This window comes from Eubalaena glacialis, chromosome 8 (assembly GCF_028564815.1).
Source record: "Eubalaena glacialis isolate mEubGla1 chromosome 8, mEubGla1.1.hap2.+ XY, whole genome shotgun sequence".
Classification (NCBI taxonomy): Eukaryota; Metazoa; Chordata; class Mammalia; order Artiodactyla; family Balaenidae; genus Eubalaena; species Eubalaena glacialis.
The window spans coordinates 20,350,386-20,370,562 of record NC_083723.1 but is presented as its reverse complement, the minus strand read 5'-3'; the positions used below and the strand labels follow the sequence as shown (position 1 = coordinate 20,370,562).

Below are 20,177 nucleotides of genomic sequence, written 5' to 3'. Positions count from 1 at the left end.
GCCACAACTACTGAGCCTGCGCGTCTGGAGCCTGTGCTCCACAACAAGAGAGGCCGCGATAAGGAGAGGCCCGCGCACCGCAATGAAGAGTGGCCCCCAGTTGCCACAACTAGAGAAAGCCCTCGCACAGAAACGAAGACCCAACACAGCCATAAATAAAATAAATAAATAAATAAATAAAAATTAAAAAAAAAAAAGAATGTGGCAGTCTTTACTGAGTTGGGATAGTGACAAATGAAAACTGTATGTTCCTGAGGCACTCATGTCACTTAACTCCATGGTAAAGTTCGGCTACTTTCCTTAAAAAAAAAAAAAAAAAGTTGATCATAATTTCCTCCTTGACATAATAATTTTTTCTCCTGCATTGCCTTTATTACATCAAGATGAAGGCATTTGTAGGAAGCAGCCAGGAGAAGGTAATATTATTTTGGTAGTACACAGTACAAGGCTGTCATAATGCTTGCTGGCAATAAGGAGAATGACCACAGTTACATTAACTGTGATGAGAATGTTTAAACTCCAGGAAATCCAGTGAGTAGAGCGGAATGGTTTGAAACATCCGTATTATAAAACATAAATAAGACACATGTATCAACAGAACAGCCTGACATCATGCTACCCCCAAAATGGCACTGGATGTTGGAATAAATCATCTCCATATCCTTTAATAAGATAATAGATAATATTTTGAGTGCTGCCATATAAACCACATGAAAACCATTCAGCAGGGCACTGAGATAAGTAGTTTACATGTATTATTTCATTTCATTAACAAAACATCTCTATAAAGCAGGTACTGTTATCATTCTCAGGATACAAGTGAGGAATCTGTGGCACAAAGCAATTAAGAACTTTGTCCAGGACCATGTGATAACATCTAAAACTTTTTTTTTTTTTAACATCTTTATTGGAGTATAATTGCTTTACAATGGTGTGTTAGTTTCTGCTTTATAACAAAGTGAATCAGTTATACATATACATATGTTCCCATATCTCTTCCCTCTTGCATCTCCCTCCCTCCCACCCTCCCTATCCCACCCCTCTAGGTGGTCACAAGGCACAGAGCTGATCTCCCTGTGCTATGCGGTTGCTTCCCACTAGCTATCTATTTTACATTTGGTAGTGTATATATGTCCATACCACTCTCTCACCCTGTCACATCTTACCCTTCCCCCTCCCCATATCCTCAAGTCCATTCTCTGCTAGGTCTGTGTCTTTATTCCCGTCTTGCCACTAGGGTCTTCATGACCTTTTTTTTTTCCTTAGATTCCATATATATGTGTTAACATACTGTATTTGTTTTTCTCTTTCTGACTTACTTCACTCTGTATGACAGACTCTAACTCCATCCACCTCACTACAAATAACTCCATTTCGTTTCTTTTTATGGCTGAGTAATATTCCATTGTATATATGTGCCACATCTTCTTTATCCATTCATCCAATGATGGACATTTAGGTTGCTTCCATGTCCTGGCTATTGTAAATAGATCTGCAATGAACATTTTGGTACATGACTCTTTTTGAATTATGGTTTTCTCAGGGTATATGCCCAGTAGTGGGATTGCTGGGTCATATGGTAGTTCTATTGTTAGTTTTTTAAGGAACCTCCATACTGTTCTCCATAGTGGCTGTATCAATTTACATTCCCACCAACAGTGCAAGAGTGTTCCCTTTGTTTACCTGGCTTATCTCCCATTTTCTTCCTGCCCTACACCTACCACCCGCCACCAAATCCCCAAGTGGCAAAGTGGCCGTGGCCAAATTTTTGTTTAATAACCTCTTTCCCACATTATTCCCATGCATTAGGAGTATTTGAAAAGCAAAATGAAAGCTACAGGAGTCAATATCACTGTTACTAGCGAGGAAGTGGGCCAAAGGCAGCTAGGAGGTGTCACCTATGGCACGGTGGGTGAAGCCCTAGGCCAGATAAGGGATGAGATCTGGAACTGGGCCCTCATCTACTGCTACCTGTTCTTCAGCAAAACCACTTGACTTCTCAGAGTCTAAAGTTCCTCATCTGTAGAATAACACCCTAGTTGTCAGCCCCCTGTTTTGCTTACCCCAGATCCCCACAGGTGGTTGTATTGCTGCCTTCATCCTTTGGTTCAGTGAGGTAAAAAGTGCTTAAACTGCTTCTGTGCCCCATCCAGGAGGTTTAGAATTAGGTTACTTCCTGTTAAGTTGCCTATACTAACCACTGAACTCAAGTGCTGTGTCTCAGATTATCCTTCACAGCAAATCAGACCCAACCTGCAGAGTCTTACTGTGGACCCACGGGACCTTGCTTTTACCTACTTCCTCTCAATCCACTCCACTCTACTCCAGCAAGATGGCACCAATCCCACGTTAATGCACAAATGCAGCCCCTGTGGACTCCTCTGCATTCCTTTATGCTTCTACTCTGGTTCCTATTTCCAAGATTCTGAAAAATGTAAGGGTTTATGTGTTTGGGATTGAGGCAAAACTGAATTTGAGTCTCACCTCTTTCTACCTTTGTCCAGGGTGTGACCTTAGCGTGAGTCATAGACTCCCCATATACAAAAGGGAATCATAATACTATCAGGTCTACTGTAAGAAATAAAGACAAATACGTATTATCTATCAATGTATCTAGATCCTTAACACACTATCATGCACATAGTAATGAATCAATAAAAGTCAGTTACCTTTCCCTGCCCTTTTTCAGACCTGGAAGCCCTGCTGTGCTCCTCCCTTCCTGAGAACTGGGGTCCTGTACAGACCTCCTGGCATCTCCCTCGCCAGATGCCTGGGTATGTCCAATCACTGGACTACCACCTCTGAGTCCTACTGCCTGCCAGGATGCTCCACGTACCCTTCCCACCCACTACTTCATTTCCGACTACAGTCCACTCAAGTCTGAGCTGTGATCTCAAATGGCCCAAGATAAATGAGCATCCCCAGCTTGTTATTAGTTTAACTGTCTTTCCAAAAGATACTCTTCAAGCATCTGTTCAATGTTAATTTAAAACAGATGCTAAACACTCTCGGAGAACTGGCTGAGAAAGAAAAGAACCATGCATGGCAGCTCTCAGTCTTTCTTCTACTGCCCTCAGCTATTCAGCTCTGGCCTCAAACAGATATGTCCCTCCCAGCAAAACATAAGCCCTGCCATGTCTACCGTGACAATCGAAAAATTCAATTTATTGGTGGCTTGTACATATCTAGGGAAGTTTCAACAGCTTAGAGATGTACATCTAGTAAGCTATCTGGGTGGCCTGTGACTCATTTGGAAACTGAGCATGGCCAAGGCCTACTGTGCCCCTTAGATATCCAACCAGACTGTTAATCCTTTCCAGACCTCCCCTCCCCTCTCACCTACCACCCAGTGCCTCTCCAGACCCAGAGGATGAAGCAAATTCTATCTTCACTCTTCCACACACCGTAAGAGGAGCCTGCTTCAGATCAGTTCTCTTCTTTACTTAGATTCTTGGGTGCTGAAGCAGCAAGGTCTAGTGAAAACAGCCCATGAATAAGAGAACTGGACTTCATTCCCAATATTATTAATTTGCTATGTCAGACTGAGCAAGGTTTTCTCTCTGCTTGGTTCTATTCCTAGTAGTGATGTGAGTACCTATTATTTGGTAACCTCAAGAGTAGGTGGGCTTAAATATGTCAGAAATCGTTTCTAAACATTAAATGACTTGAAAAAAAAAAAAAAGAAATTCGTAAGAAAAATACTTACTACTCTTAGAGACTCTTGGCTTTAAATACCATCCATAAGCTGACTACTCTCAAATTTCTATCTCCAGTCCAGACCTCTTTATAAATATACTCCAGATATAGATCAAGCTTCTGCTCAACACCCCCGCTTAGATGTCCACGAGACGTCTCAACTTCCACACGACCGACACTGAACACTCACCCCACCCCGCAAACCTGCACCTCCTGCAGCCTTCCCCAACTCTGCTGATGGCAGCACCGTTGTCGCTGCTGCTCAGGCCAAACACCTCTAAGTCAATTTTGGAATCACCTTCTCCCATACCCTGAATGCAGTCCATCAGTAAATCCTGCCGGCTCTGCCTTCAGATCATATCCAGAATCTGACCACTTACCACACTGTTCTGAGCTACCATCATCTCTCCTGTTGTTGCATTAGACATCGATCTGGTCTTCCTGGTTCTATCCTCTCTCTACAGCCTAATCTCAGTGTAAGAGTCAGAGGAATTCTTTTTTAGACATCCAATCATGTCACTCCCCTGCTTACAACTGTCCAATGCTCTCAGAGTCTTTACAGTGGCCTACAAGGTCCTATGTGATCTGCCTCCGTGCCATCTCTGTTCCCATGACCTTCTGCTTTCCTCCTGACTCACCCCACTCCAGGCACACTAGCCTCCTTGCTGTTATTCAGATATGCCAAGCCTTTGCACTAGCTCTTTCCTCTCTGCCTGGGACTCTCTTTCTGCAGATATGTGAAGGGCCAATTCCCTCACCTCTTTCAAGTCAACTCAGATGTCACCCTCTCAATGAGGCCTGCCTTAACCACAGTATTTAAAATCACAAACAGCCCCCAGTCCCCGGTCTCTGCAATATCCACATCTCCAATGCCCCATACTTCGTTCTAACTTCCCCACCCCTACTTTTTTTCTATAATTATCACCTTCTAACACATTATACTGATATATTTACTTAAAAGTATTTTTTGTTGATTATGTTTATTGTCAGTCTCATTCTGTAGAATGTAAACTCCATCAAAGCAGGCATCTTGAGTGTTTCTTTCAGTAATATATCTCAAGTACCTGAAACAAGTCCTGACACTTTTGGGTGTTCAATAAATATACATGAAAATATTTATTCATGAATAGCTCACTCATAGAAAAGTGGAGCCAGGTTGTCTTATCTTCAACTTGTTTCTAGAGGAAAAGTATGTTGTGAATCCCAGGCTTTGTCAGTCAGATGAATCCCACTTGGAGAAGCCACATGGGAAAAAAAAAGAGAACAGAGAAAAGTTGGCTATTTCTATATCTAAAACATTTTCCAGAGTGCAAGACAGATCAATGCAGACAGAAACTGACTCAGAGACCAGCCAAAGACATTTGTTAAAATGGCAAACCAACTTCAGTATACATACGTTCTCAGATACTGTATGTTTATAGACATCATCTAAAGAAAGAGTTCCCTGTTAAAAATGAATTGATTATCATCTATTTTTCTGCCTGCTGGAGTTGGGAATTTACTTTTTAGGGAAAAAATGAGATTTGCCTTTGGAAAAATGCTCCACTCTTGACACTGTGGAGCAAGCATTCCCTTTCCTTCTCTAAACAGATGTAATGCATAATCCATACATGAACTGGTTGGTAATTGGTCTCTGTTTTCACGAAAGAAGAAATGTTGCTCAGACTCTTACGGAATTAAAGAGGTATCTTCTGGGCACCAGGTCCCTTTTACTCAAGAAGATAATCGGTCTAACTTCTGTATTTAAGAAACACCTGACACAGTTTGGACTCCCTGCTAGTTTGTAGGAAACGTCAGAATGTCCGCAGCCCACATGTTTGTATCGACGAGAGCATTGGAGCAAATCCATGAGCAATCTGAGCAAGACAACAAAAACTTTACACCAAGGAACTCTGACTTTGAAACAATGTGAGGGACATCCTTCCCTCTGCCCTATTCTTTCCCTTTCATCAAATGTTTCCTCTTATCTCTACCTGTAGCCCCTGGTTAGTCTGTCAGGGTTCCCTAAAAACACGCACACACACAAAACCCCACAGAAACAAATAATTGTTTCCAACAACGAGGCTGCTCAGTGTGGTGCTCTGAAGCTGTCCTTACCTGTGTAATTCTGCATCATTAGCTTCTGCAGAATTCGGTTTTCATTTGGGGCCTCTTCCCTCATCTTACCTTCTGAGATTTTCCTGATTCCTTTCTACCAAGCTTCATAGGATCTCCAACCTGCACTGACTCCTACTCTACCTACATGCTGTATCTTGACTTCCTTTCTTCTAACTCCACTGGGACTCACCCTTCAAGCACTATTTTAGCTTCTCTACTCTTAGCTCATCACTTGCATCCACCAACTGCTGCCATCCAGGCAACTGGAATAAACTTCTTGAAAGTGGAAGAGTGATGTATGATAAATTAAAGGAAAAGTTTACTATACACAGCACTAATATGGCTACTGACAGAAAAAAAAATTGAAGCTCACATTTCTGAATGTAAAATTATTTTAATATGCATATGAACTAGAAAGAAAACTTACAATTTTCATGGTTATCATAATATTTGGCTCAAGTTGATTAAATAAAGATAGATACCTGTTGTCTACTATTTTAAATAAACTATACATGAATCATAGGATTGCGTGTGTGGTAGACAAAATAGATATACTAATTGCAGAATGTAAAATACATAGTACTAATTCAGATTACAGCGATTTTTGTAAGTTTCTGATACTCTGATTCAGAATGGTATAGTCTCAACAGCATAATTTAAAATGTTCCAAAGCTAATGTCATTTAAAAACGTTCCCTTTAAAAATATTTGTATATGAAACTACTTTTTTGTAAATAGAAGTTATAGCTAAAATATGTATACTTGGGTACATTAGCATGGAGCACAATTGCACAAAATGTTTATATTTGAACTGCCTTTAAGATAAATAACTGTTAGGAATACCTGTATCTAACTGATATTTAACTAGCCCAGTTGATAAGCAAACCCTTCATTTTCTTTCCAAGATTATCAGCCAAATGTTCTAACTAATACGCTAAGATAGGGAACAAATAATATTTTAGCAATTCACTTAAAAAGAAATGTATTATAATATATGAATAATTGCTGAATCTAGGTAGGGGGTATACAGATGTTTGTTGTGCTAGTCTCCTTTGTTTCAGGAAAATTTCATATTAAAAAGTTGAGGCGGGGGCTTCCCTGGTGGCGCAGTGGTTGAGAATCTGCCTGCCAATGCAGGGAACACGGGTTCGAGCCCTGGTCTGGGAGGATCCCACATGCCGTGGAGCAAATGGGCCCGTGAGCCACAACTACTGAGCCTGCGCGTCTGGAGCCTGTGCTCCGCAATAAGAGAGGCCCGCGCACCGCGATGAAGGGTGGCCCCCTCTTGCCGCAACTAGAGAAAGCCCTGGCACAGAAACGAAGACCCAACACAGCCAAAAATAAATAAATAAATAAATATTTTTAAAAAAAAAAAAAAGTTGAGGGAAAGAAAGGAGCTTATTATAAATACACTTATAAATGCACTTAGGATGAGCAAACTAACCCAAACAATAAAAATGCACTGGAAAGTACATAATACCTTCAGTCTTTAAAAACTGTATAACCTTCTATGAGCCAAGAGCTGTGTTAACACTGTAATTTGGGTTTTATTAAATAGAAAAGCAAAAAGAGATATTAGGAACTAGTTCCCTATTGACAAAATGTTTGTAAACTCTATCTGATATCCTAACAACTCTAGTTATTTTATGCAAATTTATCGCCACCATGGTATTGGAGCCACCAGTTACCCACTTCAGACACCAACGGTTTATGTAAAAATCATCAAATAATAATGTAATGACTTTGAATAGGTAAACACTTACTTAAAAGAATTCAGTCTGCCTTATGATCTACTTCTTTTCATGGTTTTACAAATTTTCATGGTAAATTTATAAAATTCTTCCCCAGAAGACTTTTTTTTTCCTTAGAGTCAATTTTTCTATCTTTTATATTTTCGCATTAAACTGTTATATGGAGAACTAGCTACTTTAATTATAGAGAAAAAAAGCAATATATATATTATGGATTGCAAGTAGTATTTTGAAACTATCAGTACATTTTAGGGAAGAAATAAAGCAAGTATATTATTACCTATGATCAGAAAGCAAATGTGTCTTATCAGATCACATAATTCCCTTGTTCAGCAAACATCTCTAGCTTCCTATCATTCACAGATTACAATCTTATATTCGGTGTGATTTCAAAGTCCTTCAGGTTGTGGCCATAACCAGTCTCTCCAGTCAATTTTCCCCATTTCAGCTGAAAACACCCTTTGATCCATTTAAACTAGAACATGTTCTTTACTTCCCTATCTCCTTCCTCCCTCCCTCCTTTCCTTCCTTCCTCCCTCCCTCCCTCCCTCCCTTCCTTTCTGGCTGCGTTGGGTCTTCGTTGCTGCGCGCGGGCTTTCTCTAGTTGCGGCAAGTAGGGGCTACTCTTCGTTGTGGTGCGCGGGCTTCTCGTTGCGGTGGCTTCTCTTGTTGTGGAGCACGGGCTCTAGGCGCGCGGGCTTCAGTAGTTATGGCACGCAGGCTCAGTAGTTGCGGTTCGCGGGCTCTAGAGCGCAGGCTCAGTAGTTGTGGCTTACGGGCTTAGTTGCTTCGCGGCATGTGGGATCTTCCCGGACCAGGGCTCGATCCCGTGTCCCCTGCATTGGCAGGTGGATTCTTAACCACGGCGCCAACAGGGAAGCCCTCCTTGCCTTTCTTTAAAGGGTACCTTCACCTAGAATGACTTCCCCTGTTTCCTTTTGTTAAAATCCTACCCATTCCTCAGGCGCAGGCTCAAATGCCATCTCTCATGAAGTCTCTTCTGACCTCTTAGGGAAAGCTCCCTCTCTCCCCTCAGTGACCCCATAGCTCTCAAAAACATGGAATACTTGACACATTCCACCTTCCACAGAGCCTGGCCCAGAGGAAGAGCTCAATCAAAGCTTGTTAAATTCAACCATACAATATCCAAAAGAGACAAAAATACTTATTTGAAAAGATACATGCACCTTAATGTTCCTAGCAGCATTATTTACAATTGCCAAGACATGGAGACAACCTAAGTGACCACTGACAGATGAATGGATAAAGAAGCTGTGGTATATATATACAATGGAATACTACTCAGCCATAAAAAAGAATGAAATTTTGCCATTTGCAGCAACATAGATGGACTTAGAGGGCATTATGCTAAGTAAAATAAGTCAGACAGAGAAAGATAAATACTGTATGATATCACTTATATGTGGAATCTAAAAAAATACAACAAACTAGTAAATATAACATAAAAGAAGCAGAGTCACAGATATAGAGAACAAATTGGTGGTTACCAGAGGGGGAGGGGGGAGGGGCAATATAGGGATGGGGGGTGGAAGGTACAAACTACTGGGTGTAAGTTAGGCTCAAGGATGTATTATACAACAGGGAAATATAGCCGATATTTTGTAATAACTGTAAATGGAAAGTAACCTTTAAAAATTGTATAAAAATTTAAAAATTAAATAAATAATTTTTAGAAATTCAACCATACAGAAATATTTGTTACAACATAAAATAACATAAAAATAAAATATCACTGAGAATATAGTATAGCCAATGTAACTAAAAGTGTAAAATCTCTATCTCCTCTACTGAAAAAAGGGACCACTGTTATTCATTGAGAAATGTGAAAATACAGGTTTCTCCTGAATGGAAACAAAAATAAAAATTAATGCAGTATTTTTATTGTAGTGCTCAAAAATCAGAAATACCTAAGAAAATTCTGGTTGAATTTTACATTTAACCGTAAGAGTGATTCTTTTGCATATATGTACTTTGTGTGTGAATATATATATGTATATATACATATACATATTTTATGTACATACCAAATTAATCTGATAATTTTGTCACTAAGACACCCTTATCCTCACTCTGAAGCTACTCTGCTATTTCCTCAAATAAAAAATAAGAAGGGATCAAAAGGCTGAGGAGGTTGTACATATCTCTCCCACATCTGTGTTAAATTGGCAATGAGCTTAGCACTGGGAGACTATGAATATGGATTGCTGGGTTGTGACAGCTGAATGAAAACATGATGTAGCCTTACAATTCAATTCTTATCAGTGGCTCAGAGAGTACCTCTGTCTTGAAATGACTAATTACAGAGTCAGTTATTATCTATTATAGCTTCTATTAACTGTTCCCAACAAGACCCTAATACCATTCTTGCAGAAAATCACTGTAAGATGAAAGTCTGGAAGAAGATAAATTTAGACATTTAATGCTGTTTGCATTTCATCCTAAAGCTTCTTTCTGGCTTACAAATACTCTATGGGCAATTAAATTTTGATCACTTCAAGCATATTCCATTACTACTTTATACAAAAGACCTTTAATATGCGCAGAAAAGAAACATATTTTATAATAATTGAAATGATGTTTCCATCTTTTGCAAGATGACAAACATCAGAGGACAGCAAATTGCAAAAATGTTGAAATTGAGTACTAGTGATGATGCACCTATTGCAAAGAGTTTCCATTTCTTATTTTTATATATTTTGAAAATGAAAAGCACCAGAACTAATACTGTCAATATTAAAAAAAAATGTTGCCGCATTTTGCCTTATGAACAGAAACTCATTTGCCTTTGAATACAGAACAGATTAAAGAGCCTGAGGAACGAACACAGTACTCTGAAAATGAAATCAACTGAGTTTATTTGCCACAAAATTTCATCAACAAGGTGTGTTCAACTACTGATTCTTCCTTAGTTAAAGTGCCACTAGCCCTGGTACCAAATAGAGACCATCTAAAAATACATTATAATTTACATTCAAAATCTCTATAAGAACACAATCCTCGAACTACTTCTCATTACATATATTAATTCCATTATGACATGGTTTTATGTGGTTTTCAAATATTAAGCCAGCCATTTCAATAACATCCCCAAACCAACAACAGCTGAGAAAAAATATCCCAGTAAATATGTAAAAGAAATGACTGGAGGTCAGGATTCACTGAGGGAGTGCATGAATCAGTAGCAGTGAACTAGACACACAGATCTTAAATAATGAGACCACAAGCAAATAGACTCCAGTTAGCCCTTTGTGAGGGGTAGAGAGAGATCACCCATGCCTTACCTATGTGCTCTAACAGCTACTCAAAAGAGGCATGATGAGGAAGGATATGGATGCCCACCTAGTGTCAGTCTCTAGAGAAGCACTGCTAAATGAACCTCACTCACCCTTTCCTGCTTCCCTAAGCCTCTACTAGATGGCTGACCTAGAGCATTTTACCCTCAGATTTAACAGTCACCTCCATCCTCTTCCTCCTCCTCCTCCTCCTCATCACCGTCATCCTCATCATCATCATCACAGCTAAACAATATTTGAGCACTATATGCCAGGTACTGCTGTAAGTCTTATAAGGATTAACTTATTTGATCATTTCAATATCCCTAAGAAATAATTACAATTAATATACCCTTTTACCCTTTTTTAAGAAAGCTTAAACAAAGTGGGGGTGGGTTAAGAACTGCACCTTACGTGGCATGTAAAAGGTGGCTCTAAGAAATGGAAGCCATGCTCCTTATCCTGGACAAACTGCATTCATCTCCTGGAAGATCTGACACAGTGGCAGGGGCTTCACCTTCTCTTGGAAGGCACTGCTACGGTGGTACTCCCAAGCCCCAGGCGCATGGGTGTAGTCTCCTGGGAGTATGCCCAGCAGGCTGATCTATGGAATGCATTTAACCTGACATCTGCTGTACCAATCATCACAGCCCTTTTAAAAAAATTATTATTATTACTCCTTTTTTTCATTTTATATGGCTTTGTACTGTTCCTTGGGGGACAAAGGAGGCAGAAAGAATGGCCTCCCCAGAGGACTAAATGCAGGGTGATGGAGGACTAAGCTAAAGATCACAATAAAAAGGTCAAAGAGCCCTGGATCAGCCCACCTCTGAAAACAGGGGGAGCACGCCCTGGCAAATGCCCTCCCACCTTTGTCTCCATCTGAAAGGAGAGGAAAAAGTGAGTATGCTCTGGGAATTTTGACAGGTGCAGGGAACCCATTATATGCAAAATTTAATGATGTACTAAAACATTTTCGAGGGTCTGTAAAAATGCTCTTTGCTAGCTGGAAGAGGGATCCAGCATCTCTGCGGAAGACTATTATGATATATTTATTACAGATTCAGAGATTCAGATGAACCACATGTAGTCTCTAAGTCTTATCTTCCAGCACCACCAGTAATAAAAGGAGAACCACTGAGGTTTTTCCCTCTTTTAAATTCTTCCTAGGAGATAAAATGGATGTAGTCAAATGTGCTTGTGAATTTATTATTTTAAAATTAAGCCCTTTGGAAGTAAGTTTAAATGACAGCATTTGGTGAATGTAAATCTTTTGTTTCTCCATCCCTCCACATTGCCTTTCTCTCTCCTTTATGCCCCAGGGCTGGCTGTCTCTCTCTCTGTCTCTCCCCGTCTCTGTCTCTCTGTCTCTTCTCTCTCTCTCTCTCCCCCCTGCCCCTCCCCCCCACACACACACACACTGAGCATTTCTGAAAACACTAACAATTGGGGTAGAATCTCACGTACCTTATTTAGGTGAAAACCCTTCCCGAGACTTGGAGACCTAGGTCAGAATAAACACCTGAGATGAGCTCCTGAACAATATTTTTGAAACCTCCTTAAAACTGTTCAATCTATGCTAAACACAAATTCTTAATTAGTGATCTTGAATATAAAGAAATATAATTTTACATTGATTTACCCTACTTCTAGTCCCAAGTGAAGTTAAAGCAGTAATGATTTTTTTGTCATCCATTTTTGCCTTTCATAATGTAATTCTGAAGTTTTAAAAATTCCTACAAACAATGATAAAATTCTTTAGTTTCTAGAACCAAAAATGTTTATTTTTTTCTTTATAACTAGCACTTTATTATTATAATTTAGAGAACTGTTGTCAAGAATTACTGGTATTTGTGATTTATCTTTGCCCTTATTTTTCATGTATTACTTTTATATGAGGCTGGATGATACTTATACATGAAAATTTCATATTGTTGGCCCTGCACTCGATAAATTATTAAAGTGATGTGAATAGGAACGTGGTGTTCAGATTTTCAGCAATTTTTATCCTTTTGTTCTTTCTTTTTTAAAAGAAAGCCTACCTTGTCTATAACTCACCATAACTTTTTAAAATTTAAGCAAAGATTAACCTGAAAAGAAAGCATTTTGGGGGACTTATTATCCCCAACCTTCTCAAAGAAGTTCTAAGAAATTTTTTCTTTGACATATGGATGTTAATTAGTTCTTCCAGTCTGGAAAAAATAAGCTTAGTAATTCTCCTAAGCACATATACAGGTAAATATGTTCCAAAAAAATGCACAAATGCTTAGGGAATAAACACATGTGTAATTTTTTTCCAATATAATCAGGTGTTTAAAGCCTTTACACAATTAAAAAGCCCTGTAGTTATTTTGTTTTTATTACTCTATCTTGGATTTTTTTTTTCTTTTTATCATGAAGTACCCCCCAATTCCTCCAAAATGTGGTTTTGATTGAGCGTAACTAAAGAAAATTTGAACTCATGTAACAAATTACAGAGTGACTCCTATTAGTGCCCCAAGGTGTCCAAAACATAAATATATATTTTTATTTGCAACTCAACATATTGATAATATATTACAAATTTTCAACATGGTACTCATGTGTAATGTATCTTTATATGTTATGTGACAGAGATGTATCATACATCTCTTATGCTTGTAAACTGACTAAATCAACATTAATAACCAATAATTAATAGAATTCCTAATAGGCATAGTTAAACTAAATGCAGCTGTAAAATTACTGCATTTTTTTAAAGGGCATTTCCATAGTACTCTCGTTTGGCACTTCTGTATGTTCATTTCAATTCACTTAACTAATTACAAGCAACTGTGCTAACATCAAAGCATCCATTTAAATACATACTGAGTTTATTACACATATGACACACATATGAAAAAAATAAACTCTAAAACTCTACAATTAACTTAGGACAAATAGAAAACTCTCATTTATAGTCAGACCTAGTGTGTGTGTGTGTGTGTGTGTGTGTATGTGTGTGTGTGTGTGTGTGTGTGTCTTGCCCAACTCATTCATTCATTAAACAAATATTTATAAAGTGTTACTACTTGATATAATATGAACCATCTGTATGTTTATAAAAACATTTGAATAATTGTTCTTGTCCGTTTGCAGAATAATAATCTTTATTCCATATTTCAAAATCCAAATCATAAAATCCAAAACTGCTAGCACTGAAATTCACAAAATAATGTTAGGTAAATGATGTGAAAGAGAAATGTTCATGTAGAGGCACAGCTAGTTGCTCTTCTAATAAGCTACAACTAAACGCTTTTCTAAGAATTTTAGATAAGAATATTAACTAAATAAGAAAATAATTTAAATGACACATTGATAGATGGTATCTGATAGTTCTTGGATAAATTATAAAAGGAATAAATGCATAACCAATTTATATAACATCAAATTGTAATTACATATAATATTTCTCTTATGTGTAAAATGGAAAATGTCACACTTTATATTTTACAACGTGGCATTTAGTATCGTGAGTCTTAAAATCCTTCTTAAAATAATAAAATCTCTTGTACTTTAGTATAAATTTGCATTTTCAATACAACCATAAGACAGTTTTTCCAAAGATGAAGATAAAGAAAAACTCCAGGTGTGAATAATTATTAAGAAACGTCTTAAGGCTTAGGAATACAGGAAAAAGTTAAGTGATTAGTTACGTAAAAATTGTTTAAATGAGAGGAGTCTGCAAAGGACTAAATGTGTTTTGCACCTGTGGTATTCCTTATTTTCTGATGTAGGATTTCTAAGAAAATCTTAATCTAGCCTTAGCGCATACCTGTTTTTGATCTGTTGGGGTGTTTTTCTTGAGAAAATTGATCTAAATTCTTAAGTTAAAGACTTGCCATAAAAAACTAGAGTTGGATGAAAGGCAAGCTTCCATATAGATACATTTTTATAAACTTGTACATCTTGTTGGCAAGTATTTGTATACAGAAAGGTTTACCTAAGATAGAATTCCAAACAGAATTTAAAATATCAGTTACAATATCTATTCAACATGGATGGACCCATATTCTACAAGTGCTAACTAATAAAATTACTACTTTTTAGTCAAATAATTGAGTATTTGGTAGAACCATGAGCCAAACTAAATTCTCCCAAAGATTATTTTACTTTATTAACTAAAACTTTCAATCACCTGAGAAGCTTGCTAAAATTCAGATTCCTAGGTCTCCTTCCTTCCCCCACTTGACTCCCCCAGGGATTCTGATTCTGTAGGATTGATATAAAGGCCAGGAATTAGCATGTTTAACAAGTGTCCAACCCGGGTAAATTCTGTGTAGGTGGTCCTAAAATAGACCAATTACAGTGATATGAAAAGTTCCAGATTAGAATAGAATTTCCAGTGAAGGCTATCCATAGGACTAAAAATTATAATTGAATTGAATTGAAACTACATTAAGAATTCCACTACACTAAAAAGTTACTTTGCCTTTTATTATACTGCAGTTTCCTCCTAGTGCAAATGATGTTTAACAAAATGAGGATATAACGGGACACCTGTTCTTAGATCTCATGGGTGCCAGTGACTTTTCTCTCACTGATAAGGACAGAAACAAATCCAGAATAAAGATTAGCAGCCAAGGCAGTAGATTAGCGGCGAGGACTAAAGAGCAATGTCAGAGCCTGTGGCGACATATGTGGCAAATGGAGACCCCACTGTATGTCCTGACTGAATTAGTAATAAAGAAAAGAAGCTAACTATTTCCTGAATTTGGCAGGTATACCTTTAGAGAACATTTATTTGCCCAATGCTACATAGGTTATGAATTTAATACCAACAAAAATAAGGGGGGAGAAGGTAGGGGAGGTTAAGTTGGTGTATCTTGTTGTAGGAAACCCTTTCTGGGTGCTATGGTGCACCCTCTCTTTTCTGATTGCTAGTAGGTCATTAGAATTTCTAGAATTTACTAATGGAGTAACATGAGGTTAAAGGTCTATGGCTGCTGGAATCCTTACCATCAGAAGTAGTCATAGTACTTCTGTTATCCATGAGACAGAGAAGTAGTGGCTCAGGAACCACATGTGTACGTTTTTCGGTACCACAGCTGGAGAATTGAGCCCATGCCCAGTGTTTGTTAGGTGATCTCACTACCCCTTTATCTACCTTGAGCTTCAACTCTTCTCTAAAGGTACGTGGGTTCTACATTTTTCATTTGGAATAAACTTCTTCGTGGAAAAGGTGAAAACATAATTTGGATAGCTAGACTTTCCCACCATTTTCCAACATCATACTGTTGATTCTTGTAATTTATGTTCTAGAAAGACACCACAAACACTGAATTAGCAAATACTGAGCCACTGCTCCCAGGGGACAGACAGGGTTAGGTTTCTTTGAGCCTCAGGTCACAACATTTTCATCAACTCATAATTACATAACCTTGTTTTATGTATGCTTCTGTTTAAAGACAACCTTATTTAATAGGTATTATTGATTCATTAACATTTAACTTAGGGCCAACACACTAGGACTCATACCTGAGTGAAACTTACCTAGCACATATTTTCCCTACATCACAACTTTCAGCGCTTTGATACTACCACTTGGGAACTATTTTAAACAGCAAAATTGCCAAGAAAAAGCACAAAAATGCAAAAGATGGCACTAAATAGACTGTAAAAAGGATACTCATTTACAGTATGAGGGCTGAAACAAGATGACAGAGCATTCAACTTCAGCTGGGAAAAGGCAAGCCTGGCAGCTCTGAGAAGGTCTGCAAATGACTGCAAAAGTGCTCCAAGTATGGATTTGGGGGATTACAAACAAATTTCGGCAACTAGGCAAAGTTGCAAATATGGAACCTGCAAAAAATGAATACTGACTATATCATCTGCCCCAAGCCAAGGGCCATCCCATTGCTTATTCCTGCCATACAAAGTACCACAGACTGGGCGGGTTAAACAACAGACATGCATTTCCTCACAGTTCTGGAGCCTGGAAGTCCAAGATCAAGGTGTCAGCAGGTTTTGTCTCTCCTGGGCCCTCTCCTTGGCTTGCAGATGGCCACCTTCTCACTGTGTCCTCCTTTGTACACATACGTTTGTGTCCAAACTTCCTCTTCTGATAATGACATCAGTCATATTGGAGTAGGTCCCACGCAGAAGACCTCATTTTAAGTTAATAACGTTTTAAAAGGCCTTTCTCCAAATACATTCTCATTCTGAGGTGCTGGGAATTAGGACTTCAACATATTAATTTGGAGGGGGACACTATTCAGCCCATAATACCATCAACGCCTCTCTAACACGCAGCACTTTTCTCCAAGCTTCAGTTCACTGCAGCCTTGGACTTCCCAAAAGCATTCTTCAGGGTATGCGTCCTTGTGTGTATCTCTCTTTTGACCTTTTTCAATGCTTTTTGAAATCTGAGCTGATCAGGCTGTCTCCCTTTTATTCCTCATTATAACAAGTTATAATTTATCATCAGAATTGACAGTTTAGAGACCCCTGTCCCTCTTGGGTCTTATAAAATTCCCTTTTGGAGTCTGTGCCCGAGGGATCAGACTCCTTAAACAGTTTCTCTGCATCTTGAACACTTATTATATTAGGAGGTATACCAAGAATTCACCAGAATTCCATCCAGGCATCCACAACCTGCCTATAAACTGCCTCTCCAGGCTTTCCTACAACTCCAGGCTCCTGGATACCTCTGTATTTCCAAGAATGTTAACACAAGGATTGTTTTCCCAGTTGCACGCCTTTGTTCTCACCATTCTCTTCACCCAGAACTCCTTTCCTCTCCATCTCTCCCTGCTGAAATCCCTCCAGTTCCTCAAGGCCTCATCTAAATGTCCCTGCTTCAGGATGCTCCTGCAATTCTGATCACCAATTCCAATGTGTGTGGGGATTTTCTCATGCCACCAAGCAATTCTCCGACACCACACCAACTGGGTGTCCTACAATTCAACTCAATTCTGACCTGTATACCCAAAGACAGCATCAGATTCCACAGGTTAAGGGCTCAGTCCCACAAGACTGCCTCCCACTTCAGATGCCAATCACGGGTCCAAGCTGTCACCTGTGCTTCTGACTAAAGCACATATCCAGGCATTATATATCCAAGGTCCCCACAACCCCCCTCCTTGGGTTTGACTAATTTGCTAGAGAGGCTCACAGAACTCAAGGAAACATTTTACTAACTATTGATAGATTGCTGGTTTATTACAAAGGATATTAAAGGATACGAATCAACAGCCCGATGGAAGAGATGCTGAGAATGAAGTACGTGGAAGGGACATGGAGCTTCCATGCTCTCCAAGTGTCCCACTCTCCCCAAATCTCCACATGTTCACCAACCTGAAAGCTCTCCAAACCCCATCCTTTTGGGTTTCTTTTGGAGGCTCAATATATAGGAATGATTAATGAAATCACTGGCCATATGTGATTGAACTCAATCTTCAGCCCCTTTCCCCTCCCTGGAGGTGTTGGGGGTGGAGGGGAGACTGAAAGTTTCACCCCCTAATCACGTTGTTGGCTCCACTGGCAACCTGTCCCCATCCTTAGGTGCCTTCCAAAGTCACCTCACTGTAATAACAAAAGACACACTTATGGCTCTCATCATTTAGGAAATTCCAAGAATTTTAGTAGCTGTGTGTCAGAAATGGGGATGATGAACAAATATGTATTTCTTATTATAAATCACAATATCATCTCATGCCTGATAGAATGGCTATTATCATAAAGGCAAAAAATAACAAGTGTTGGCCAGGATGTAGAGAAAAGACAACCTCTACGCACCATTGCTGGGAACATAAATTGGTTCAGTCACTATGGAAAACAGTATGGAGACACCCCAAATAATTAAGAATAGAACTGCCATATGATCCAGTTATCCCACTTCTGTGTATTTATCCAAAGAAAACAAAAACACTAACTGAAAGAGATATATGCAGCCCTATGTTCATCACGGCATTATTTACAATAGCCAAGATATGGAAACAATCTAACTGCCTATGAACAAATGAATGGATAAAGATATATATACGGAATATCTATTAAACCATAAAAAGATGAGATCATGGATGGACCTTGAGGGTATTATGTTAAGTGCAATAAATCAGATAGAGAAGGACAAATATGATTTCACTCATGTGTAGAAGATAAAAACAAACAAAAAAACAAAATAAATGAACAAAAATAAACCAAACAAAAACAAACACATAGATACAGAGAACAGAGTAGCAGCCACCAGAGGGGAAGGGGTGTGTGGGCATACAAATGGATAAAGGGGACCAACTGTATGGTGACAGATGGAAACTAAATTTTTGGTGGTGAGCATGCTGTGGTGTATACAGAAATAGAAATATAATGTCATACACATGAAACATAATGTACAAACCAATGTTACCTTAATAAAAAACAAAATTTTTAAAAATCACAATACCACATTCTGCATCCATTCAAGCCTTCATTCTCCCTCCCGAGAGCTGCGATCACTCTCAGCTATGTGAAGCTTGCCACCTTCTACCTTGAAATATTTATGTGTATACATCTGATATCCCTTGATAGGTTATAAGCTTCTTGGAACTAGTGGCAGTGATTCATCACATCCCCATACCACTGAGCACAATACCTGATAGATTAAGAGCAAGTGTTTTTTAAGTAAAAATGCTCTGCTTTAAGTAAAAACTTGAATTAGAATTAGGTGAATACAGTTGAAGTCCCCCATGACTACTCTATCTTGCTTTTCTGCCAGCTATGAGAACATCACCACCCATGTCTGCCATCTGGATGGTTTACCGTTGATTCTCACAGGATACCACACCTCTGCTTCTTGCCCTGATCCTGCCCCAAAGTTCTCCAATATGCTTCCACCTTCCACATAGCACTACTCCCCTCCCTTTTACACAACTCTCTCAGAAGTGGTCCCTGAGGTAAGGTAGAGGGACAGAAGTGAAAAGATGTGATACAAGGAAGGGAGGGCAGCCAACAGAAAGCACATATGAAATAAGCTATCATTGTGGGCAACTGAAACTTAATCCTGTGGGAAAACTTTGGGAAATAGTATCCAATACTTGCCTCAACATTATCCCCCTTGAGGGTGAAGGGAGCTGGGGTACTTATACACCGATTCCTGTCATTCACTGGAAAGGCTGCTCCTGGGGGAGTTTGTTCCTGCCTGCAGTGCACATGGGCAGGAGCGAAGTGACCTTCCAGAAAAAGTCCTCTGGCTCAGAGATGCAGATTTTGCAGTTAGAAGCATGCTGGAGCACAACGAAATGGCAAGGTTTAAGGATATGGGCAGTGGTGTGCTGCTAAATGTGTGACAACTGCTTTTCTGGGGCAAAAAGACCCTGGTATTTTATTATAAATATTACAAACTC

The 20,177-nt window shown here is 38.9% G+C and overlaps 1 protein-coding gene across 1 annotated transcript in view; it reads right to left on the bottom strand.

Moving 5' to 3' along the window:
* Positions 1 to 20,177, bottom strand: part of RELN (reelin) — a 535,801-nt gene that overhangs the window by 445,438 nt on the left and 70,186 nt on the right. The window lies entirely within an intron of this gene.